We start from the raw sequence: 25,484 nt of genomic DNA on the forward strand, positions 1-25,484 counted from the left end.
TAACTGATTGCATTTCATACATGAAGGGATTGGTTGCGGCGAGGAACATGCCGCAGAGCTGGCTCATGCAAGGTATGAGGAGAAGAAGTTAGATGAGCATAGATCACGAGTTAGTCGCACCGTTCAATCACCAATTGTGTTGTCTGATGAGGGAGACGAGGATGAGGACGACACTGGCAGACTGAGTGAGCTCATTGCTCTAGCAGAGGCGGGCTTACAGGCACAGGAGGCTGAGGACGATACTGGCAGATTGAGTGTTGCTCTAGCAGAGGCGGGCTTGCAAGCGGAGGAGGCTGAGGAAGACACTGGCAGACTGAGCGAGCTCATCGGTCTAGTAGAGGCGGGCTTATAGGCGGAGGAGGATGACGACACGTTCTTCACTCAGGCCGCAGCGGCCGCGGATGAAGCGGAGGAGGACTAGAGCGGAGTGTTGACTCTCCGATATCTTAGAAAAACATCGTCACATTCTTTTTCCTCTCTTTACATTATGCATTTACATTTGTGCAATTACTTTGATGTCTTTACATTCTTAGAATTGCCATACTAGTGTAGGATTGAAACTAGATTGCGAAACTTTGTGCGTAGACTAAAAAACACAATCTAGGCACAATGGATGAAATGAGCTAAGTAATAGGTTTTATTTTCGCCTTTGCATCTTGATCCTTTCAAAATGTACTCAAACTTGATGTCTTATCTTAGATCCAATCGATCTGCACTGACTCAAGTGCAAAGGTGAGAGTTTTCCATTTCCACTCGTCCACCTTTCAGTTTGACTAAATCCATGTGGATTTAGGCTAGTCGTCCAATAAGAACAAGGGAACTCACGTCCTCAGTTGATTCATGCATTAAGATTGAAATCCTAGAATTAAGACTGAGTTTGAAGGAACACGAGTATACACACAACTATAATAATCTTTTGCATTGGTACATATTTGCTCTTATATTTGAGCGAGGAGACAAGGAACACGAGTTATATATGTTGGACGATGGGAGTATATATATTGTCTTAATAATAATGATATATGTTTCTTTTGGACTTGAGGGGCACGCGAAAGTGTGACACACGACCACAAGTGACCCATGAACATAACATAAAATACATGTGTTTTAGTGAAGTATATCACTCTTTTTCACTATAACAGAAGAATGCATAGAAGCCTCCTCCAATAGTGGAGAAGGCCATGAACCAAACTACCACGACCACTACGGTGGGCATGACGGCTGCAACCTTAGTCGTAAATAGTAGGGTAAGCGCTGTCGTGAGCACCCAGATAACTACTTTGAGACGGTCCCTTGTTAACGAGCCGGGCTCGGCGCTCTCGTACCATCTGAGACTGAAGAAGAGTAGGAGCAAGTCCAGGTAGGAGAAGACGACGAACGCAATGGCCCAACGTTCACCTTGGGACCGGTAGATGGCCATTCCAGAGTTGAATGTGAGGAATAAACATCCAAGGATAGTGAGCCACGGGATGTTCCCGCGATGACGATGCTCGGCTGCACCAGGAGGACCCAAACCGCCATCAGCAACAGGTTGCCCCAAATGCATTTGTTGTGGTTGCAGCAAGGGCCTCGTCCCAGGATCAGCAGCCTCGTTGTCCTGCTGAGCTTGGTGATTGTCCATCGACCACCACGTCGTACTGATAACCACTCCAAGCACACCACTAGAGAGTGGTGTTCTCCTGACGTCAAAAAATCATCAGGAAAAAAGCCTCGGAAACCATCACGAGTTATGTTTGTGATGGCTTGGTGATAGGAACCACTCTCAAGGAAGATCTGACTTTCCCTGACCGATTACCTGATAGGAAGCAATTTTTGACAGCGCTTCAGTTTGAGCATTCAGCCGTGGGTCCTGATGGTCGACGTATTTCCTGTCGGTTTCGCAACCAGTTTCTGTCGGCTTTAGCAAGCCGACAGGAAATATGTCGACCGTCAGGGATATTTTTGTTTGGGTGTGGCACGAACCAGCAAGCAATGCGACGGCCGGCCTCGCGCGCGTTTTTGAAGTTCCAGTAATCTCCCTCGTTCCCTTTTATAACCAACCATAAAGTGTCAGAAACGATCAAGGACACACCTACAACAAGCGCGTTCCAACCATGAAGTAGATTAATGAAGCTTCCCGGAAGCTGCTGCTCTACGACGGCGCAAGAGTGGGTCATTAGTCGTCTTTACAATACAATGTACTACGCCATCTGATTACGACCGGATGCTTTGCCTCCACTCCACGTTGACGTAACGTACCGTGTGAGGCCAATCGGCTTGTTCGGGTTCGGGGTACCGGGTACCTCCTCACATTCGCAGCCATGGGTGGCCTCGGACGAGTCACGAAATTAAGTGTTTGGTATAGCTTTTGGTCCAGTTTTACAAAATTGTTTTTCAACTTCTACTAAACCGGTTCTAATGAAACATCTTCTTTCTAAAAGCTACTGTATTTTTCAGCTTCTCTCGCTAGCACAATTTTCTAGGTAAAACTGAAAATAATAGATTCTCCAAGCGCGCGCTCTCTGTCTGCTATTTTTCTAGAGAACCTGTTTCTAAAATAGCTTTAGCTTTTCATTGGTGAAAAACTGCTACCGAATGGGAACAAAAAAAAGAAAAAAAAACTTTCACTAGTAAAGCTGAATTATACCAGACAATCCTGCTACTGAATAGGTGACATCATGTCGCATCTACAGCGCTACAAAACTCGCCAGGCCGGGTCATCGTGAGATCTCTTTGTTGTATTCTTTTTTTTCTTTCTTTTCTGCCTTCTTTTTTACAGAATATTGTTATTGTTCTTCAGTAGATTAACAAGTTGTTCAGCTGATGGTTTTTGCGGCTGATAAGCCGGTTGATGCTGTTTTGTTGTGATAGAAAAACACTATACCATGACTGATAAACCGGGCTAAGTTCAAGCGAACATGACGTAAATGGGCTATGTAAACATAGTACGCATCCCACAGGGAACGGGTCCAAACCCACGCACCGTTTACCATTCATGCACTTGGCCAGCGGTGCGGTATTAGCAATAGGTTAATTTGGCTTTAGAGGAGCGTGCCCTAAATTGGGTTTCTCCCGTTTACATGTTTTGTCAGAGATGTCATATATACTAGCCTCGACCTAAAGTTTATCAGCAGGGACTGATGGATGAGCAGCAAATAAATAGCTAGTGCAAGTGCAATCAGACTAGCTAACTACGCATTGCTCTGAATGCTCCCGCGTTTTGCAGATTCCGGGAGAGGGGTTTTATAGGCCTCGGTGCACCCAAGGCGAACCAATCAAAGCCCATGGATGCGAGTTGCGAGGTTGCGTGCCTGCGTTCCGCTCCCGACAGGGACAGGGGCAACTTCTCCGAAGGTGCCTGCGCTGCTCAACCACTCCAACTAAAGAAAGCATTATAATGTACAAATTTAGCCAAAGAAAGCGGCGACCTGAGCGGGACCGGCAGCCGCAATAGTAAATAATGAATGGTGTACATTATAATTACAATATTATTTACCTTTCTCGTCTTCGTCTATTCGCTTGAGTCTATTCAGCACTAATAATGTTTTTCTTTCACAATATTTCAGCATAAGCATCAGCATAAGCCAAATTTCAACATAAGTGAACATGCTCGACCAAAGTCTGTGACTTGCGCTTTGCTCCATCTGCCGTGGCACCGCACTCCGTTTGCGTCAGCCGTGCTCTCTCCACTGTCGCGCATCCTCCCACGCATCAACGGCTGGACCTTCATGCCAGCCACTGACCCACCGTGAGGCCATGCTCTTCGTCATCCATGCTGGAAGCGCGATGATAGGCTTCTGCTCACCCGACGGTGGCGGCGAGCTCGATCCGCCACGCCTCCTGTGCCGCGTGGCGGCGCGATGCCAGGGAATTCGCCACTATGATTGACTGGAAAGAAAAAAAAAGCAATATGATTGACATTGAACAAAAATGGACAGTAGATTTCAGGTCATGATGGCATAACCAATTTTTTTTGGTAGCTACAACTACAGGCCTACAACCTCGTGCCAAAAAAAACACTAACCATGCATGGAAGATGCAATTCACAAACTCAAGCAACGATGGACCGGACACCAGATAATAACTTTAATTTGTCGCACGGCCGGGGAAGATCCACAATGGGAGGCACCTTTAGCGGTAATGCTACTTATCAGACACCGGGGGTTAGTCGATCCGCCGAACGCAGCTCCTCTACTCATTCGCTTGCTATTAAAAAAAATTCCTCCACTCCACTTATCCTCCACTCATCCGCTGGCTCGCTCGCCTCTCGCCCCTTCCATCGCGTGCGCCACCCGCTCCCTCCATGGCCGGCAGCGGCGCCCTCACCCACCTCAGCGCGCGCCCTCCCCTATCCTGACGCGTTGCCATGCCTACCTCCCTGGTTGGCGGTGGCACCCTTACCCACCCCGGTAGCTCCTTCCCCTACCCTGGCGCCGCCTCTACCCTACCCCGACATCCTTCGTCACCCCGGCGTCCTCCCCCACTGGGAGCCCCCAACGCCCGCAGATCCGGCGGCCCTCTACCCCACACCATGGAGCACGAGTGAGATCCTTTGGAGGTGGCGCGGCGAGAGGAGCCGGCGGCGCTCCCTCACCCGGGCGAGACGCCCTCCCCACCCCCGGCAGCGCCCTCTCCCACCCCGGCGAACGTGCTTTCCCTACCTCAGCAGCCATGGCGCTCCCTGCACCAGGCTCTTTCTCTCCCTATGTTGCATATGTATGTTTTAAGTGTTTCAGATGCATGTTGCATTTGCTTTATATGGATGTTGCAAAAGTAGATCGGGGGATGCTGCATATGTTGCAATTGTTTCAGAGGTATGATGCAAGCGTATGTTTCGAGCGTTTCAGATGTTAGGTGAAGCATTTCTCTTTGCTGATTTTAGCAATGCATATGCATGAACCGGAGACTGAGATCGAGCAGGTCATCATCACGCGGAAGCAAACGCCAACACTAGGCATGTAAAGTTCAAAAGTTGATACAGTACAACATAGACAACAAAGTTGACCTTCATAAGTGATCAGGAATGAACATAGCCTGACCAAGCTTTGATATAGATACTGTCTAGTCCTGTCAACTTTGCTCATAGGAATCTCTCAGAACAGAAATGACACGATTGTTGCTACGATTATTCATTATTTTTTAGTGCAATTATTCATTATTATATCACACACATGCATGCAAAGTTGACAGGACCATGCAGTGTCTCACTGCTACGATTATTCACTTGTTGTCAGCATTATTGTCTCTCTTTTTTTCTAAAAGATGGCTGCAGTCCTCCTGCCTCTTCTTCCCCTCCTTTGCCAAGGGGTGGCACACTTGTCTGGCAAACCAGAAATTGACAACAATTCTAGTTCAAGGCTGCCATAAGCCATTGATCAGGCTCTGTTCAAGACTGATCACTTATCAAGGTTGTGATACCCATCAATTCGAACGCAATGATTCACTATGCCAGACAGCACAGTAACAAAGCATGCATCCCTCCCAATCTATTTCATCAGATCCTGTTCCAAAGCTTGTGTGACCATGGAAGTATACATTCCTCTTTTTTAGCAAGAGTATACATTCCACTTTTTGAGCAAGAGTATACATTCATCTGATAATGGCATAACCACATTAGGATGAAAAGAACATAAAACCAGTTCATTGATTGCAATAGTCATGAATCCTGATGCTTCATTTTTTTCTAAACCATAGAATGTGCCTTTGAATATAATGTTGTCACTACCACCTAATCTTTGAATGGATTCAACTGACCTATCCTGTCCATGCAGACAGAGACATGCATTGCACAGTCTGGCTCAAACCTCAGTTTCAGTATTAAACCTTGGAGCCAATTCCATCAGGGAAACAGAAAGAAATCAAAAACTTTAATTTAAAACTAAGGTGCATGGATAATTATTCATCTGCATGGGAGAATTGAAGCAAAGGATCAATGGAGCTTATACCTTGTTATGCCTTAGTTTCCTCCCGGTGCAGGAAGAAGGCGTAGAAGCCACCCAGCACTGTCGCGCCGGCCATGGCCCGTACGAGCACCTGCATCGGGAACGGCATGATTGTCGCAACCTTGTATGAGAAGGCAGCGGTAAGCATTGTGGTAAGCAGCCACACCGCCATCTTGAGGTGTTCACAGCGAGGTGACTCTGGGGTTGTCCTCTCGTACCACCGCAGGTAGTAGAAAAGCAAGACAAGGTCCAGGTAGGAGAAAGCCACGAAGGCGATGGCTCCAAAGTCCCCATTTGAGCGGTAAACCGCCATGCCTGAGTTGAAAGTCAGGAACAGGAAGCCGGTCCAATAAGCAATGAGATACCATGGTCTTTGCTTTTGTTCGGCACTAGCAAGTTCTCATGATGTTGTCCGAGCAGGACTTCGTTGTCCACAGGCCTTTCTGAACTAATACCAGCTGATCGCTAGAGGGGATTGAGTGATAGCTAGATAGATCCTTGGTGAAAGGATGACAGGAGGTTCGAGCAAAAATCTAAAACACACAAATTGGTCTAAGTGACTATGATGTGGTGGTCTAGAATGTAAATTAATGTTGCGGCCGATTTGTTTCATCCGACCCAGCCGGTCAGCCAGACAGGACGGCGGCCACTTTTCATACCGATGAAGAAGCAGAGGATGGCAGTCTCCCTGCCCCTGCCCGGCACTTCTGTTCATCCCAGTGCAAGGGGGAAAAACAAGAAGACAACACGTCATCAGGACATGATAACATAACAACGCTATACAGCGCAAACTAGTGGAACAAATCTATGTGGTGTATGCACAGGTGTTAGGTGAAGCATTTCTCTTTGCTGATTTTAGCAATGCATATGCATGAACCGGAGACTCTGATCAAGCAGGTCATCATCACGCAGAAGCAAACGCCAACACTAGGCATGTAAAGTTGAAAAGTTGATACAGTACAACATAGACAACAAAGTTGACCTTAATAAGTGATCAGGCATGAACATAGCCTGACCAAGCTTTGATATAGATACTGTCTAGTCCTGTCAACTTTGCTCATAGGAAGCTCTCAGAACAGAAACGACACGATTGTTGCTACGATTATTCATTATTTTTTTGAGTGCAATTATTCGTTATTATATTACACACATGCATGCAAAGTTGACAGGACCATGCAGTGTCTCACTGGACAGTGGGGGTGTTTGTTCTCCTTCAGCCTTAAAAGTTCACCTTTAGTTTTATTTCTCTGTCCGAACCAAGCCATCGGCCTGTATGAATGAACTACGAGTTAGTATCAGCGCTGACATCCAAAAACAAAGCATGAAGTTTAGGCACATTGAACACAAAGTAGTACTAGTAATATATACATCTAGTAGCAATACTTGTAGTAATCTGCAAATGGACCAGACGGGCTGCAAAGAAAATGCAGTTATGAAACCGCAAATCCACGAGAAAGTGGTCTAGTGGATGCGGCGTCAGGCCCAGTTGAGTCCAAGAATTCCATCAGAATAATCTGCAAATGGACCAGACGGGCTGCAAAGAAAATGTAGTTATGAAACCGCTAATCCACGAGAAAGTGGTCTTGTGGATGCGGCATCAGGCCCAGTTGAGTCCAAGAATTCCATCAGAACTCCATTGGAAACAACTAGTTTCCAGCAAAAATTTCCATGAAACCCTGTGTTCAAATTCAAAATGGGGCCTCATTCTAAATGAGGTTTGAAGCACAGAATGACTACCACAAGTCATCTCATTGTTTATAGGTCTCTAGTAGGATTATAATTAGTTGAATGCTGGCTATTTCCGAGCCTGACCATGGGAACAAATGCATGATGCATATGGTGAATTTCAATAGGTTTTTTTTCAGTCAAGGCTGTTCATGTAATATCTCTGCGTTGCATGTCTCGTCTGTTGTGTCCTGTGGCAAGACTGTGCCAGGATGTTTGCATACAGGCAACTCATGAATAACCTGGAAACTAGTAGTTGCTTCCAGCATCATTACAACTCCTGGCTCAAAGCCTCTAACATCAGTTCTATAGATGATGAAGAGAAGCCACATCTTTGAGGAACCAGTTTGGCATAGAACTTCCAAAAATGGCCAAGGAGATTAGCCCTTGCCTCCTTTCTTTTTTTCGTTTTTCATTTTTCATTTTCCCCCCTTTTGCAACAACTGTGAGCCTTCGTTCTTGAAATGCCTGGTGACTTGTTGCCTGCTTTGCTGTCTCTCCTTTTTCTAGAAATTGGAATTTCTTGAATTGCCTGTTGACTTATTGTTAGCTTTACTGTCTCACTTTTTTTCTAAAAGATGGCTGCAGTCCTCCAGCCTCTTCTTCCCCTCCTTTGCCAAGGGGTGGCACACTTGTCTGGCAAACCAGAAATTGACAACAATTCTAGTTCAAGGCTGCCATACGCCATTGATCAGGCTCTGTTCAAGACTGATCAATTATCAAGGCTGTGATACCCATCAATTCGAGCGTAATGATTCATTATGCCAAGCAACACAGTAATAAAGCATGCATCCCTCCCATTTTGTTTCTTCAGATCCTGTTCCAAAGCTTGTGTGACCATGGAAGTATACATTCCTCTTTTTGAGCTAGAGTATACATTCCTCTTTTTGAGCAAGAGTATACATTCCTCTGAGACTGGCAGAACCACATTAGGATAAAAAGAACATAAAACCAGTTCATTGATTGCAATAGTCATGAATCCTGATGCTTCATTTTTTTCTGAACCATAGAATGTGCCTTTGAATATAATGTTGTCACTACCACCTAATCTTTGAACGGATTCAACTGACCTATCCTATCCATGCAGACAGAGACATGCATTGCACAGTCAGGCTCAAACCTTAGTTTCAGTATTAAACCTTGGAGCCAATTCCATCAGGGAAACAGAAAGAAATCAAAAACTTTAATTTGAAACAAAGGTGCATGGATAATTATTCTTCTACACGGGTGAATTGAAGCAAAGGATCAATAGAGCTTATACCTTGTTATGCCTTAGTTTCCTCCCGGTGCAGGAAGAAGGCGTAGAAGCCACCTAGCACTGTCGCGCCGGCCATGGCCCATACGAGCAACTGCACCGGGAACGACATGATTGCTGCCACCTTGTATGAGAAGGCAGCGGTAAGCATTGTGGTGAGCAGCCACACCGCCATCTTGAGGAGTTCACGGCGAGGCGACTCTGGGGTTGTCCTCTCATACCACCGCAGGCAGTAGAAAAGCAAGACAAGGTCCAGGTAGGAGAAAGCCACAAAGGTGATGGCTCCAAAGTCTTCATTTGATCGGTAAACCGCCATGCCCGAGTTGAAAGTCAGGAATAGGAAGCCGGTCCCAGTAAGCAATGAGATACCATGGTCTTTGCTTTTGTTTGGCACCGGCAAGTTCTCATGATGTTGTCCGAGCAGGGCTTCGTTGTCCACAGGCCTTTCTGAACTCATACCAGCTGATCGCTAGAAGGGATTTAGTGATAGCTAGATAGATCCTTGGTGAAATGAGCAAAAATCTGAAACACACAAATTGGTCTGAGTGACTATGATGTGGTGGTCTAGAATGTAAATTAATCTGTTTGAGGATTATTATTCAGCTTGATCACAACTCGCAACAGTAGATACTGGATAGAATCACAAATGCTACAGCTAGGGACTAAAGTTAATATTCAGTTGGCAATATTCAGTAGTGAAGAGTAGTACACTAAAATCTTGTGCAGGCTCTGCACCAATTCTCTCATTAAGAAGAGGTGATGGACACTGCTTATGTATGCATTATGTAGAGCATCTGGCACTGGCGTTGAGGGCTAGCTCCACCTCGCCCGACGTCTGAGGGCTGGCTCCGCCCCATCCGATGTCTGAGGGCTGTCTCCGCCTCACCCGACCCCTCGGGCGTGGCTCCCAACCGGAGCCCATGCTGCCACCAACCACTACGGAACAAAAAGTACGACCCAAGGTCAAACTTTCTGGCCCGTGCAGGGAGCAGTCATATCTCGACACGACCCGTCCCCACGACATGTCATTCCAGGGAACTCACATCGTCCATAGTGATGGCGTAAGGTCACCGTGCTGCCTACTACCTGTACGACCACTGATCCGCACGATGGTTCGCCACGCCGCCCGCCAGGGCAGAGTGGGACATCATGCCCCGCTAACAATGCCAGGGCATGGCATCATCGGTGGACAGGCCTCCGGCATGGAGTCGTCCCTGTCACCACCTGTAGTGTCGGAGGGACCCGCACGAAGGAAAAGAAAAGCCCGACGACCATGAAAGACTTCCTCCCCCTTTGGTTCTCCTCTCTTCGTCCGCTGTAACCCATGCTTTCTCTTAGCCTATAAAAGAGAAAGCACGGCACCCCACTAAGGGGATCGAATCCATGAGCATCACAACACATCACGCTCGAACCTCGAACACATAGCTGAGCAGTGATCGAGCTCTCGGCACCCGTTCGCTCCACTTACCAGAGACTTGGGATATGTCCCTCTCTCGACCGTTTGTAACCCCTACTACGAACTTTCGGTGCTAATAACACGAGCAGCAGCAATAAACTGGACGTAGGGACATTCTGCCCGAACCAGTATAAACTTCGTGTCCTCTTAGCACACCATCCGAACCAGACACGTAATAATACAAATTTACTCGTTGATGTTTACTCGAAACACCGACAGAGATATGCTTTCAATTATTGTAAAAGTTTTCAATTCATTCCTTAGGACCTTGGACCTTGGACCTTGGATCAGTCTCAGTGGATATTTTTATACCGTTGTTTTTAATACTGTCATGTTATAAAAATAGAAATTAAAATTTGGATGAAACACTCGTTCTCAATAAAAGTTTTATTCTATAGTTTCATAGACATTTAATTTCATGACCCGTAGAGAGTTGGTAATCGTGCCAAAAGAGTTCAATTTCTTTTCTCTCTTCTTAAATTATATTGCCATGTCATAAAAATGCCTATGCCACAACCTATTTAATATAGATGAAACTCTCACTGAGACCGTTCTTAAGGGTGTTTGGTTGCCTGGAGTCCAGGCTCTGCTCATGCGAGCCCTGCGTATTTGGTTCCGTGTGTGAGGGTGCCAGCCAGGGCAAGGCTGTGCAAAAGGTGCCGTCGGGTTGGCTCTCCCTAGGGATGAAAACGGTACGGATATTTTCTGACCGTATTCAAAACCGAATCCGTTTAGAGGGGTTGAGATCTGTCTGTATCCGAGTCCGGATATCCAACATCCGATACCGCATCCGTATCCGAATACTCAAATCGCATATTTATGATGTCGATATCCAATCGTATCCTATCCGACATAGTTGACACTATCCGTATTCGAATCCGAATCCGGACAGAAATATGAAAACAAATGTAATATCGGTGATATCCGTCCGTATCCGATCCGTTTTCATCCCGGGCTCTCCCCCATGCGGAATTTTTCTGCATTCCTAGCGAGCCTGGTTGGAACGGTGCGAGAGGGCGAGCGCAGGTGCAGGCGCGAAGGCAAAAAAAATCACTGTGGCAGCTGCTGGACCAGGCAACCAATCGCCATCTCTCTTTAGCGTGGGCGGATGGAACCGATTAAGGGCCCGTTTGGCACGGCTCTGGCTCGTGAAAAAATAGCTCCGGCTCTGGCTCCTATGGAAAAGCAGCTTTTTCTGGCTCTGGCTTATTTTGTACGAAAACGTTTGGCAAAACGGCTTCTCCTAGCTTTTTAGAATATAAAGAAGATGTCAAATGTCCAAAATACGCTTATATTTTTTTCTCTCTTTTCTTTTTCTTTTTTCTCTTCATTTTCCTTTTCTTTTTCTTTCACTTTTTATTTATCTTTCCTTCTCCCCTTCTTTTCTTTTCCCCTCCTCTCTCCTTATCCAATCGGCCTCTCCCTCCCGGCCTTATCCTGGCGGGGCGCGGCGCGGCGGAGCAGGAGGCTGGCCGCGGGGGAGGAACCAGGGGCGGAGGCGGGGCGCGCTAGCCGGAGCAGGATGTCGGCGGTGGGGCGGAGCTGGAAGCCGACGGTGGGGCAGAGCTGGAGGCCGGCGGGGCGGAGCAGGAGGCCGGTGGCGGGGCGGAGCAGGAGACTAGCAGCCATGGTAGAGGAGACGGAGGCGCGCGGGGAGGAGCAGGAGGCCGTCGGCGGGGGAGGAGGCCGGCGGCGCAGGGAGGCGGCCGTTGGCGCGCGGGCGCCATGGAGGAGAGCAGGCCCGGGGACAAGGATGGAAAAGCAACACGCAGGTGAGAAAAAAAGCCGGGGAAAGCCATATTTTTTGGCTTGCCCTCCCCTGTGTAAGCCACCGAACGGCTTCTCTCCGGCTTTTAGGCGCAAGCCGTTTTGCAGAGTGCCGTTTGGCACGGCTTCATCAAAAGCCGCTCGAGAAGCCGCTAGATGAGCCGTGCTAAAGAGGGCCTAGCCATCATGCTCGCATGCATGCGTCGGGCCTGGCCAACCGGGGCCTGGCTCACTCGTGCGAGCCAGGTTCGGCAGGAAACGAAACAAACGTAGTATGCATGCGCACGTAGCTTGCAAGCTCCACGATGCCTGTATCCATTCAAATCTCACGGCTAGCGGTCCAAACACCACGGCATGCACTCACTAACTGGCAGCTGACCGGTCACTCCACACTGTCGATCTCTTTTTCTTTCTTTTTTTGTTTGTGAACTCCACACTGTCGATCTCTGAGCTCCTTGCCATGCTGCATGACTGGATCACTAACATGCACTAGACCAACTAGAATACTAGATGTTACACCGATGCACATGAAAAACAAAACTACCAATGCCACTAATGCAAGGAACAACAAGGTTAATCTAACAGATGAATCCATATTATGCTGTGCAAAATTGAGATGGCGGGATGTTTTCAGTAATTCCAAATTTCTCACTAATCTTGCAAGTATTATATATCGACTACATTCTTGCAATGACACAAGCACAGAAGCTCTTTATCCATTCGAAGGCTGATTTCGATGAGTGCTTGGAAAGCGTTGATCAAGATCAAAGCGAGGACATTTCAAAATAGTGCTAAAAACTTCCCTACATTTTAGAGAGAAAAAAGATTTATTCAGTATGAATAATAAAAAGAACTTTTGAGGGAGGCACATGTGTGTCATCATCTACACATCTTTATTTATACAAATACACATATATGATGATGTAACAAAAGGGCCACCATAATGTCTAACACAGGGCTTTTTTTGTCAGTTCACTCTTGATAGTGTCATATGTATAAAATCACCTATAGTTGCATGATCATTCTCCCATTGTAACGCTAACGCTAGGGAATTTACCATGCGGTAACATCCACACTGGATCATTATTTGTTAACATGGAATAGCTGGGCAACTTGATGCTAATAATGCACAAGACATATATATGTCAAAGTTTCTTTTTCGGTTTCTGCTTCTGAAAGTAGGTCGTCCACGTTGCGCTCGATCGATTTGTTTTGCATCTGGGGCAGCCAGATGGACACCTTTGGATACCGATGAAGAGGCAGAGGATGGCAGAGTCCCTGCCCGTGCCCAGATCACTTCTGTTCGTCCAAGTGCAAGGGGGAAGAAACAAGAAGAGAGCACGTCATCAGGACAAGATAACATAACAACATACGTTCAAAAAAAAGAGATAACATAACAACGCTGTACAACGCAAGCTAGTGGAACAAATCTATGTGGTGTATGTACAGGACTACAGGTGTTAGGCGTAGCATTTCTCTTTGCTGATTTCATTAATGCAGATGCATATGCATGAACCCGAGACTTTGATCGAGTAAGTTATCATCATCACGCGAAAGCAAATTAAACGCCAACACTAGGCATGCTGCAGCAAGGAGATGTCGTCAGTCGGCACCTCATGATGCAACTTGATTTTGCTTTCAAATTATTTTTCCCATTGCCCTGACATCTATCAGTGATAGAAATAGACAAATAGTGGAATATCTAATTCGCAGATTAGCTTTGATATAGTACAACATAACCAACAAAATGGACATCGCTCATAGGAAGCTCTCAGAACAGAAATAGACGATTTTCATTAAGAAGAAGATAGTTTGATACAACGCGGCTGATCGATCGAAAGGTGGCGAGTGCCGTCATCAAACTTCAGCCACAGCACCACATACAGTGCGACGGAAAACAACAGAAATGTCGATTGTTGCTACGATTATTATATCACACACATGCATGCAAAGTTGACAGGAGGACCATGCAGTGTCTCAATGGGGGTGTTTGTTCTCCTTCAGGCTTAAAAGTTCACCTTTGGTATAGTACTAATATTACTCAGAACAACGGTAGCCGGTAGGACGTGCGTGCATATACCAACTCAAACAGGAACCGAACACAACCAAGGACGACAAGGGCGGGCAAATAGATACGACGGTTTTATTCTCCATCTATATATTCTTCGTCTGAACCAAGCCATCGACCTGTACGAATGAATTACGAGTTAGTACCAGCCCTGACTTTCACAAGCAAACACATGGATTTTAATTTAGGCATATTGAACACATAGTACTGGTAATACAAGTAGTAGCAACAGTAAAATGTAGTTATGAAACCGTTGATCCATGAGAAAGTGGTCAAGTGGATGCGGCGTCAGGCCCAATTTTGAGTCCAAGAATTCCACCAGAATTCCATTGGAAATAAAGAGTTTCCAGCAGAGATTTCCATGAAACCCTGTGTTCAAATTCACAATGGGGCCTCATCCTAAATGAGTTTTGAAACACCGAATGACTACCACAAGTCATCTCATTGTTTAGGTCTCTAATAGGATTATAATTAGTTGAATGCTGGCTATTTCCGAGACTGACCATGGGAACAAATGCATGATGCTTATAGCGAATTTCAATAGGTTTTTTTTCGGTCAAGGCTGTTCATGTCATATCTCTGCGTTGCATGTCTCATCTGTTGTGTCCTGTGGCAAGACTGCTAGGATGTTTGCATACAGGCAATTCCTGAAAAACCTGGAAACCAGTAGTTGCTTCCATCATCATTACAACTCCTGGCTCAAAGCCTCCAACACCGGTTCTATAGATGATGAAGAGAAGCCACATCTTTGAGGAACCAGTTTGGCATAGACCTTCCAAAAATGGCCAAGGAGATTAGCCCTTGCCTTCTTTCTTTTTCTTTTTCGTTTTTCATTTTTCATTTTTTTTCCTTTTTGCAACAATTGTGAGCCTTCGTTCTTGAAATGCCTGGTGACTTGTTGCCTGCTTTGCTGTCTCTCTTTTTTCTAGAAATTGGAATTTCTTGAAATGCCTGTTGACTTGTTGTCAGCTTTACTCTCTTTTTTCTAAAAAAAAGATGGTTGCAGTCCTCTTGCCTCTTCTTCACCTCCTTTGCCAAGGGGTGGCACACTTGTCTAGCAAACCAGAAATTGACAACAATTCTAGTCCAAGGCTGCCATAAGCCATTGATCAGGCTCTGTTCAAGACTGGTCACTTATCAAGGCTGTGATACCCATCAATTCGAGTGCAATGATTCATTATGCCTGGCAGCACACTAATAAAGCATGCATCCCTCCCATTTTGCTTCATCGGATCCTGTTCCAAAGCTTGTGTGACCATGGAAGTATACATTCCTCTTTTTGAGCAAGAGTATACATTCCTCCGAGACGACAGAACCACATTAGGATGAAAAGAACATAAAACCAGTTCATTGATTGCACTAGTCATGAAGCCTGATGCTTCATTTTTTACTGAACCATAGAATGTGCCTTTGAATATAATGTTGTCACTACCACCTAATCTTTGAATGGATTCAACTGACCTATCCTGTCCATGCAGACAGAGATATGCATTGCACAGTTAGGCTCAAACCTCAGTTTCAATATTAAACCTTGGAGCCAATTCCATCAGGGAAACATAAAGAAATCGAAAACTTTAATTTGAAACAAAGGTGCATGGATAATTAATCTTATGCACGGGAGAATTGAAGCAAAGGATCAATGGAGCTTATACCTTGTTATGCCTTAGTTTCCTCCCGGTGCAGGAAGAAGGCGTAGAAGCCACCGAGGACTGTCGCGCCCGCCATGGCCCAAACCAGCACCTGCACCGGGAACGGCATGATGGCCGCCACCTTGTATGAGAAGGCAGCGGTAAGCATTGTGGTGAGCAGCCACACCGCCATCTTGAGGTGTTCACGACGAGGCGACTCTGGGGTTGTCCTCTCGTACAAACGCAGGCAGTAGAAAAGCGAGACAAGGTCCAGGTAGGAGAAAGCCACGAAGGCGATGGCTCCATATTCTCCATTTGATCGGTAAACAGCCATGCCTGAGTTGAAAGTCATGAACAGGAAGCCCATCACAGTAAGCAATGAGATACCATGGTCTTTGCTTTTGTTCGGCATTGGCAAGTTCTCATGATGTCGTCCGAGCAGGGCTTCATTGTCCACAGGCTCTTCTGAACTCATACCAGCTGATCGCCAAAGGAGATTTAGTGATAGCTAGATAGATCCTTGGTGAAACGATGACAGGAGGTTTGAGCAAAAATCTGAAACACACAAATTGGTCTAGGTGACTAAGATGTTGGTGCTTTAGAATGCAAATTAATCTGTTTGAGGATTATTATTCAGATTGATCACAACTCACAACAGTAGATACCGGATAGAATCACAAATACTACAGCTAGGAACTCAAGTTAATATTCAGTTGGCAATATTTAGTAGTGAAGAGTAGTACACTAAAATCTTGTGCAGGCTCTGCACCAATTCTCTCGTTAAGGGGAGGTGATGGACACTGCTTATGTATGCATTATGCAGAGCATCTGGCACTGGCATTAATTTTTAGGATTTGTTTGAGGTCAACTTATGTCGTCTTTTCTAGCTAGTTCAGTTATGTGCAAAATTATTTCTTTTTGGTATAATGGACCATGAAAGATATGTAAAACTTACTCCCTGGACCAGGAATGTTACAAGATATATAGCTACCTATAGCTATGGTAAAATTAGTATGGAATAAACAAAATAAATATTGAAATAAAGATAAAATGGTATTCATATTTCCCTTAAATATAATTTTTTAACGCGTCAACTGTGAAATATCATAATATGGTATATATGATTTGGATTTGTATCTTTCGCTTGCCAGCTCGGGCAAGTAAGCAATGGAAGGAAGGGAAGTATATACTGATCGCTCTAAGCCTTTTGATTTGATCACATGTGTGAAAGGAAGCAAACCGTCAGAAAACCAGTTGATTGAGGAAATAACAGCCATCAGTAGCTGATTGGTTAATATATTAATCATTTTCTTAATTATTATCCATTCTAATTTAAAAATCTAGCAAGTCTCAGATTCATTTGCTCCTCTAATTTGCGCTGGGCTAGGTAAAGTTCATAATTTTGCTGTGCTGGTAAAAAAAAAGACAGAGTGAAGCATCAATTGCTCTTGTTGAGGTCTGCTGAACAATGCTAAGGGCTTGTTTGGCACGGCTCCTCCTCCCGAGGGGCTCCTCCGGAGGAGCCGGAGCCGTTTTGGAGGAGCCACAAATTGTGGCTCCTCCAAAACGGCTCCGGCTTCTCTGTTTTTTACTGAAAAACGGCTCCTCCAAGAAAACGTTTGGCAGGGCTCCTCTGGAGGAGCCGGAGCCGGAGCCGGAGAGGAGCCCTGCCAAACAAGCCCTAAGTATGCAGGATGCAGAACATCTTTTTTTCGTGGGTTAATTGGATCTGTGCCATTATAATTCTGCTATTTTTGAAGCACACCATTATTATTCATAAAACTATGCTAGTGCCATTATAATTCTTGCAAAAGCTGAAATATGCCATTATATATGTCTGTGGCATCTTTGGGCCCAGGTGCAAGTGTATGGACAATTTTGTATTTTTGTATGGACCAAAATACCCCTCCACTCTATTTCACTTACAGGGTGGGCTCAATGTGTCATCCTCTTCCTCTCCACTGTCCTCTGCCCTGAGCTTGGTCGAGTGGCCGCGGTGCGCCGGTGAGTGTGGACGCTCCTCTCAGGCGAACATGGACGGTGACAAGCTAACGAACGTGAGCACAACCCATGGTATGGGCACGGACGCACAACAACACAGAGGGCATATAGCATGGACGCGGCAGCGCCGCCAGATGCCGGCCATCTTCTTCCCGACCCCAGATACTGGACACAATGACCGGCGGCACCCAACCGCCAGATGCCGATGCCGGCAACAGCGAGCAGCGGCACCCGATCGAAGGAGACTTCGCCCGCACCATCAGCGTCGACCTTGCCAGTGAGCTCGTCTCATGCGCGGATCTGACCGTTGCCAGGCCAAGGGCGGCGAGCTCAGCTCGCCACGCCAGCTGCTGAGACCGAGGGCACCATTGCTTTCACCCAGCCGCACGGGCTTAGCCACCTCCGCCGCCCTCGCTAGCCGCCAGCTCTGCACAAAGGCCGGTCCAGCTTGTTCCTAGCTGGATTCAACTGTGGCCGCGCTGCTCGCTGCTTGCTGACCCCGAGGGCCGCGTCCGTGCCGCTTGGTGCTCGCCGACACGCTAGCCCCGTGCGGCGCGACTAGCCAGACGCGCCCCCACCTGCTCACTCGGTGGCGGCGGCTATGCGCTCGCTGGCTATGACGGTAGGCCCCTCGCGTGTGGTGGGTATGACTGGAGATGGAGAAGAGAGAGAGAGAGAGGAGGGGGGGGGGGGGGCTGATGAATGGGTCCTATGTGTGAGTAGGGATGAAAAACGGTACGGATATTTTCTGACCGTATTCGAAACCGAATCTGTTTAGAGGGGTTGAGATCTGTCCGTATCCAAGTTCGGATATCCAACATCCGATACCGTATCCTTATCTGAATACTCAAATCGCATATTTATGATGTCGATATCCAATCGTACCCTATCCGACATAGTTGACACTATCCGTATTCGAATCCGAATCCGGACAGAAATATGAAAACAAATGTAATATCGGTGATATCCGTCCGTATCCAATCCGTTGTCATCCCTATGTGTGAGTGAGTGTGTGAGAGAAGAGGAAGGGGGCTGGTGTGGTGCTTGCTGCTTGGTGGATTGGTGGAGGACTAGAGGGGCATGCCGTGGCGATAGCTTTGCTATCGTTGATTAATAATAAGACGGTCTCCGATAAAGAATATATGGACATCTAAATCTAAAATAGGTAGCAAGAGAAATCAGCCTCCAACAGAGTACCTATATGGGAGACCTATTTTGGATTGCGTGAGAGACACAACCTAAATATTGGCATCTTTTCTCCTGAAACATATATGCGGAAAGGATTCTCTTTTGGGTCTTGTTGTTGAAGAAGATACCGAATAGGTATTGAACCTTTTGCCTATAGCGTTATCAAATGACGAATAAGTCTTGTATTTTTTGTGTTATTATTAGAGATAACCAAGGAGGGGAAAAGAACAGACAGGAAGCCGCAGCGTCTTGGGAAGAGATTCAGAGAAGCAGGGATTATGTATTAGACAGTTGTCCGTGCTGAGAGAACAACCGTTAAGCTGCTGCTGGTGGTGGATCTAATGCTTGCTACTATGAATACGAGTTGCCGCTAATTGGACTGCAAACTGGAGGAAGCCAGGGAGATCTCGTGTACGGAACTGCTGCTTTGAGTACACCTCCCCCTGTATTTTGTTTCACGCTCCGCCACTGGTGGCGCTGTGCTGCTGCTAAAAGCAGGAATGAAGCGTCAGCGACCAATGCGCAAGAGCATCAATGTGAGCAGCTAAGTCCCTGTTTGGATCAGATTCGCAGATAGGCAATATCAGAGACGATTGATAGTTGTGCTGTGCTTACTAGCAATGCAAAAACATGGTTGAATCGCGTGATGCGTTCATGCGTACAAGCACAACAACATAGATTTGAGCCCAGTTCTTTGGGGATTGTTCCGTCGGTGCCCCCAATGTCGTCCCAGCCCCACAGGCCACAGTGGCCGGGTGTGCTTTACCGTTCATATAGGTCTCGTTCGTCTCAAACTTATGACTGAAACCGATTGAAAATACTGTTCTAGCTGAATTATTATGGGATAAAAATACTAAAAAAAAAATAAGCCGGGTAAACCGAACAGGTCCATAAAGGGGGTTATCACACACGTATTAGCCATAGATCCATCCAAGGCAGCATCCCCTTGTGCGCGTTAGAAATCGGTAACAAAAAAAAAGTAGTAAAACGAAAAAGAAAAGCAGGTCTGATTTAATTCAATCTCACCCCGTACCTGGATAAAGGAGGTCTAAGACAAATCAACCGCGGCTCTAGAGGAGATGCTCTTATACAAGCGAGCGGAAGGTTCCTTGGAGCGAGAGGGAGTGGGGAACGAAGATCTTGTACACAAACTCGTTCATTCAGGGGGCTTATATGCAATCAAAAAAAAGCAGGGCTTATATATGAGACGAACCTTCCGCGAAAGTGACGTTTTTTTCTTAACAATATATGAAGGCCCCCTGTTTGACAAAAAGGCGACTAGGACGGTCCCCAACGACGAACCCGTATGGACACCAAATTAAAAATAGATAGCAAGAGATCTAAAATTGATCTTCAATAACATATTTATATAAGAGATTTATTTTGAATTGCTTAAGATGCACAACCTAAATATAGGCATCATTTCTCTTGGAAACTCATTTATAGAAAAAATTCTTTTTAGGTCTTGTCGTTGAAGAAGATATCGAATATGTATTGAACCTTTTACCTATAACGCTACTAAAAAATAAATAAGTCTTATATTTTAGGCGCGGTTGTCGGACCTAAAGACAACTCATATTCGTCCAGCACACATCACAAACGATAAGGCCCGCACCGCGTCCACGTCCACCGCACGTCGCCATTGCCTTTCCAGCGTCACAGAAAAACAGTAGAGTAGTTGACGGACTGCGAACGATTGCTACTGCCAACCAATAACGGGCCCACTCGGTTTCAATCTGCTTGAGGAAAACTTTGGCGTCGGACGAGGCGACGACTCCGAAGGCGACCCCGAAACCGAAACCGAAGCCGAAGCCGGATTCTGGTCGAGCCTGGCCCCCGGTAGGCACACCGAGGACAAGGAGGCGAGGCGAGGCTTGACATGCACACCGTCAAGCAGTACTCCGATCCGTAGCAGCCTCCTGGGCCATGCGATTTTCTCACTCCTGTCACCATCGGCACGTCAGCTTATCACTTTCATTGGTCGAGAGACTCCAATGCCCGTATGCCGACAGCAGCACCAATCTTGATCGTTGTTACTGTACGTATGCCTCCGTGTGCACTCCACCCGCGTGGCTGACTGCGGCAAGGCCACGGAAAACGTTCGTAGTGCGAAACGCGTCGTATTCGCCGGCGTCAGAGCAGATGCCGCCCTGTTCAGATTATTATTCTGAGATGGATCGATGCATCGATTCCTCCGTCCAGAACATTTTACATCCTCCTTTTCCAGGTGCAGGTCTGGATGGAGCGCACGACGAGGAACAAGAACAACGCACGCAGGTCCTCCTGCCAGCAAAGGGCGATTCGGCGAGGGAACAAACACCTTTAAAAATCCAGCAGACCGACCGCGTACGTAGTAAGCAACGGAAATTCCATTTGGCTAACATCGGGTATTATAAATACGTACATCGCACATCAAGTTTCTTCACTCCGCTTTCCATCTAACTTCCATCGTCTTTTGCTGACTTTCCAACTTCCAGTGCTTGATTTTGACGACGAAGGACATTATTGGTTCGGCATGCAGCCAGAGTCTTTTGTTCCCTCTTTCTGAAAGCAACTTTCTCAATTGACGATCAGCATGTTCGCTTAGTCGTAAACGATCGTAAATTTCCAACCAGAACAATATTTTTCTCTCACACCAAACCAGCCAGCAGTAATAATCCACGATCACCGTTGCATCCCAGCCGAACAGGCTGAATAAAATGACGACGACACGACGAAACGCTTTCCATCCACACACCGGACACCGGGTTGTTCCGTGTCCACCTCGCACCTGCCACTGCCAGTCGATATCATCAAAATGTCATTCCAAGAAATGTACCAAGTAATTGCCTTCACTTTCACAAGAAAATGCGACTCCTTCTCATTGTCTTCTAAGACATTGATGCCATATTGCCATCAACAAATGAAAGCTTTGTTTCGCACAGCTCTTGATGGCTCTGTCTCCATTTTATAAATCAACTCTTTCTTGCTAAAATAATCTGGAAGCCTGGAAAGCAATTTTTTTTTGTAACTTCAGAAGCTCCTATGACTCTCTGAGTCAGTAAAACTGTAGCAGGAGACGTATCAAACAGGTGAATTTATCAATCAATAATAGAACCAAAAATGAAAAAGAAAGGGGGCACTGGAACTAATCGTTGTGCTAGATATAATTAACGTACCTGGTCTACTCCTCCCTCTGAACGATTCAAAAAAAGGCAAACGCAAAAGAAGTTGAGGTGATTAAAAATGTGCCTCGCAATCACAATTACATGTCTTCATCGCCTTATTATGTTCGTATATGTACGGGTGAGGAATGCTAGAAAGAATTATACTCTGAATAAGAGGAGCAATGAACACTCATTACTTATCTAATGAGGATTTACTTAAAAACTGCTGCTAAAGTTTTTTTTATAGGTGTTCAGGAACTCTTGACTGGTTTTGAAAAAAGCTGTTGAACTAGCTGGGTCTCAGAATTTGAGGTTCAGAATTTATTGCCAGATTAATTTTCAGATAGTTGAACGTGCATGCATGGTTCCCAGAATTATTGACAAGGGTTAATTAGATACTCCGTACTATCTACAGCCTGTCATGAATCAGTTATGAAATCTTTTCAAGATCAAAGAGGCGAACAGCTATCAGGACTACTCAGTTTAATTTGAAGGACTCATCATATATATTTAATAGACTTTTTGGCGTACCTGTATGTATGCGGAAGAATCAAAGTCATGGCGATTTTATATACTGATAAATACAGTTGTTGTCCTACCCCGACGATGGTGGCTCCAGCCCTGCCCCTAGCTTGACTCTGGCGAGCCCACCTTGGCGCCGCCTGGTCTCTGCTCCGGCCGTCAATGGGAAGAAGAAGATGAGAGGCATCTGGGGAGATGGATTTGGGGGTCTATTATTATTTGTAGTGGTGCTGTAGTAAATCACAAAATATGAGTACTATAAAATTAATAGCTACCTAAATAGAAAAGTAGGGGTGTATTTTAGTTAGCCTTGCTGGAGATGCTCTTCTTATTATTGGCCCTGTTCGTTTAAACTTATTAATCTGACTTATCAATCATAGTACAGTGTCTTTTCTCATAATAAAGTCTTCTTTGGCACGACTCATCCAAAACGGCTTCACCGGTGAAGCTAAAGCCGGTGAAGCCAGAAAAACTGGCTTTTCCCGGCTTCTAGTTCATTTTAACCCCGGCTTACAAAACGGCTTCACGCTACAGTGCCTAGATTTGCGCAAAATAGATGAAACCGAAGCCGGCATAAGCCATGCCAAAGAGGCCCTAAATCAGCGAACCGTACTTTTCGGCATGGCTCTTTATTATTGATGGCACAGGTTGGGTAAAAGATGAGGTCCTTGGATTTGATTTTTGTTTTACGTAGTTCATATCAGCAGACGATGCTTCTTGGTCCTATGAACTCTTGTAACTTATATGCAGACGTGCTGTTATAATTGAAGCGATTTGGGTAACAATATACGCAGTGATATTTTGAAGTATTTAGTATATTTTGCCATTGGAACTTACTTTTTAGAGAATTACTTTGGTAAACATCAAATTCTGACATTTAGGAAGTGAGTCCTCAACTGGTTGGGTGGGAGATTGAGAGGTGTGGTTGTGCACCCAGCCATTTTATGTTTCTTCCTAATGAAAAATCATCTAATTCCTTCTAGGTTGGATATAGTTTTTTTTTAATTCTGACATTTGAACCCTGTTTTTTTTTGAGCTTGCTGTAATATGTAAGTCCGGAATGATGGATACAGTCTGAGATGTGAACTGAAATCCAGTTTAGGTCTCGGTCGGTTTGTTGTTGATTAAAAAGAATTGAGTGAGATTTTATCTTTCACAAGCCAAAATCTTCCTCGATCACCTTCAATTCCCTCTAATCCCTTAGGGAAGGGATTAACCAAACAAGCCTTTATCAAAAGGGTTACGTTGAAAATCAGCTTACTCATCAAAACAAAAACAAAAGGAAGGAAAGAATCGCCATGTACTGAAAATGGTCTCGATCGCTTCAGAAATGGATCTAAAAGATTTCCAGGATTCGGTTTAGGTCCCAACTAAAACCAGCTATCAAAAAATAAAAAAGGACGTGGGCTCAAATCTCCCACGAAAGGTACAGCCGGAGCACACGGATCCATGTTGTACTAGTAGTACCAAATAAAATCAATCGAGAAGAAGAGCGGCATATATAAATAATAATAATAAATAAAAGAGGCATGCATACGAACACGCCTTCCCGTACCGTGAAAAAAAAGGAAGCAGAAATCATGGGGCGCGGTGGCGTCGTGGGGAAGCAGCCGTCCACGACGAACCATCCTCTTTTATAGGCGCCGCGCTGTGGGGCACGTAACGTGGCCGCCTTCATTTCTGGGACTGGACTGAAGGAAGCTTCGCGGAAGCATCGCGGATGCTGGATGAGGAATTCTTTTCCGTGATGAGGTAGGGATAGGGCAGACAGCAGACAGCAGACAGCAGACAGCAGACTGGATGGCCGGATTTGTGTTGCAACTGGCGAGTCATAGCAGGCGCAGGCGGAGGCGGAGGCGGAGTTCGGTTTCGGTTTATAAGCAAAGCAACGGCAGTCCGCAGCGGAAGAGCGAGCGAAGATACAGCGGCAGCCGGCGTTGGCGTGATCCTCTTGGCTTGTTGAAGCGGTCGTCTCTCGGTATATTTCTTCCACGCACGCACGTGACGTCGCTCCGTGTGCTCCGGCACTCGTGGCTTGATGAGGTCACGAGAAGAAGAGAAAGCTGGTTCGGGTCCCCGCACTCCAGCCGGCCAGTGTTTGACGTCATCAAAGATCACAAATCACATGGTGAGGAGGCGCTGCGACAAACTTATGTACGGTGTTTTGGTCTTATGGATAATTTGACACGGAACAGGATGGTTCTATTTTTTTGTGGCGTTTGGTAAAAGAGACGGAGGGACAGAATCACCTTACACCGTCCTTTTGAAAGAGGTAGATAGGTCACGCCTTGTGTTTCTCATCTCCTCTCATCCTCGCGTGGCTAGGCGCGGTTCGGGCAGACAGGTTGCCATCTGCCGATGGCGAGCGGGTGGGCGGGGGTCAGGTAGATAGTGGGCAGGCACGGAGACAGCTGGAGCAGCGTGGCCTGGCGGGAGTCAGGCACATGGCGCGGATGGGTGGAGGCCGAGCTAGTCAGACGAATAAATGGGACAGGGGTATGGTTGAGCGAGGGCCTGACGAAGACATCGACGAGCATGGCACGGACAAGCGGGAGCCGGTCAAATCAGAACGACCGGACGAGCGGCGTGGATGGGGAAGGGCTAGGCTAGGTGGTGTGGTTGGGCAGAGGCCTGCCTAAAGGAAGAAAGATAAGATCGGGCGAAAGAAAGAAGGGAACTGACAGCTAGGGCTAACGGTGGCAAATGGACAAAAAAACAATATCAATGCAATGCCTTCTCATCCCTGTTACCAAACACATATCAGGGACACCTTCATTCCCTCAACCAAACAGTGACATAGATTCATC

General features: G+C 46.1%; 2 long non-coding RNA genes across 4 annotated transcripts; both read right to left on the bottom strand.

Moving 5' to 3' along the window:
• Window positions 1–13,898: 13,898 nt before the first annotated feature.
• LOC136466869 (uncharacterized) lies at window positions 13,899–20,199 on the bottom strand. Its single transcript, XR_010761482.1, has 3 exons — window positions 20,043–20,199; window positions 15,845–16,375; window positions 13,899–14,311 (listed from the first exon to the last, which is right to left on the bottom strand). It is a non-coding gene; the product is annotated as an uncharacterized lncRNA (long non-coding RNA).
• A 1,157-nt stretch (window positions 20,200–21,356) lies between these two features.
• On the bottom strand, window positions 21,357–24,746 carry LOC136466871 (uncharacterized). 3 transcript variants are annotated; one of them, XR_010761485.1, is made up of 3 exons: window positions 24,233–24,725; window positions 22,687–22,864; window positions 21,357–22,321 (listed from the first exon to the last, which is right to left on the bottom strand). It is a non-coding gene; the product is annotated as an uncharacterized lncRNA (long non-coding RNA). The 3 variants fall into 3 exon arrangements; XR_010761483.1 differs by having other exon boundaries at window positions 21,357–22,864; window positions 24,233–24,746; XR_010761484.1 differs by having other exon boundaries at window positions 21,357–22,907; window positions 24,233–24,746.
• Window positions 24,747–25,484: the final 738 nt, after the last annotated feature.

The sequence above is a fragment of the Miscanthus floridulus genome, chromosome 7 (genome assembly GCF_019320115.1).
Source record: "Miscanthus floridulus cultivar M001 chromosome 7, ASM1932011v1, whole genome shotgun sequence".
NCBI classification, from domain to species: domain Eukaryota; kingdom Viridiplantae; phylum Streptophyta; class Magnoliopsida; order Poales; family Poaceae; genus Miscanthus; species Miscanthus floridulus.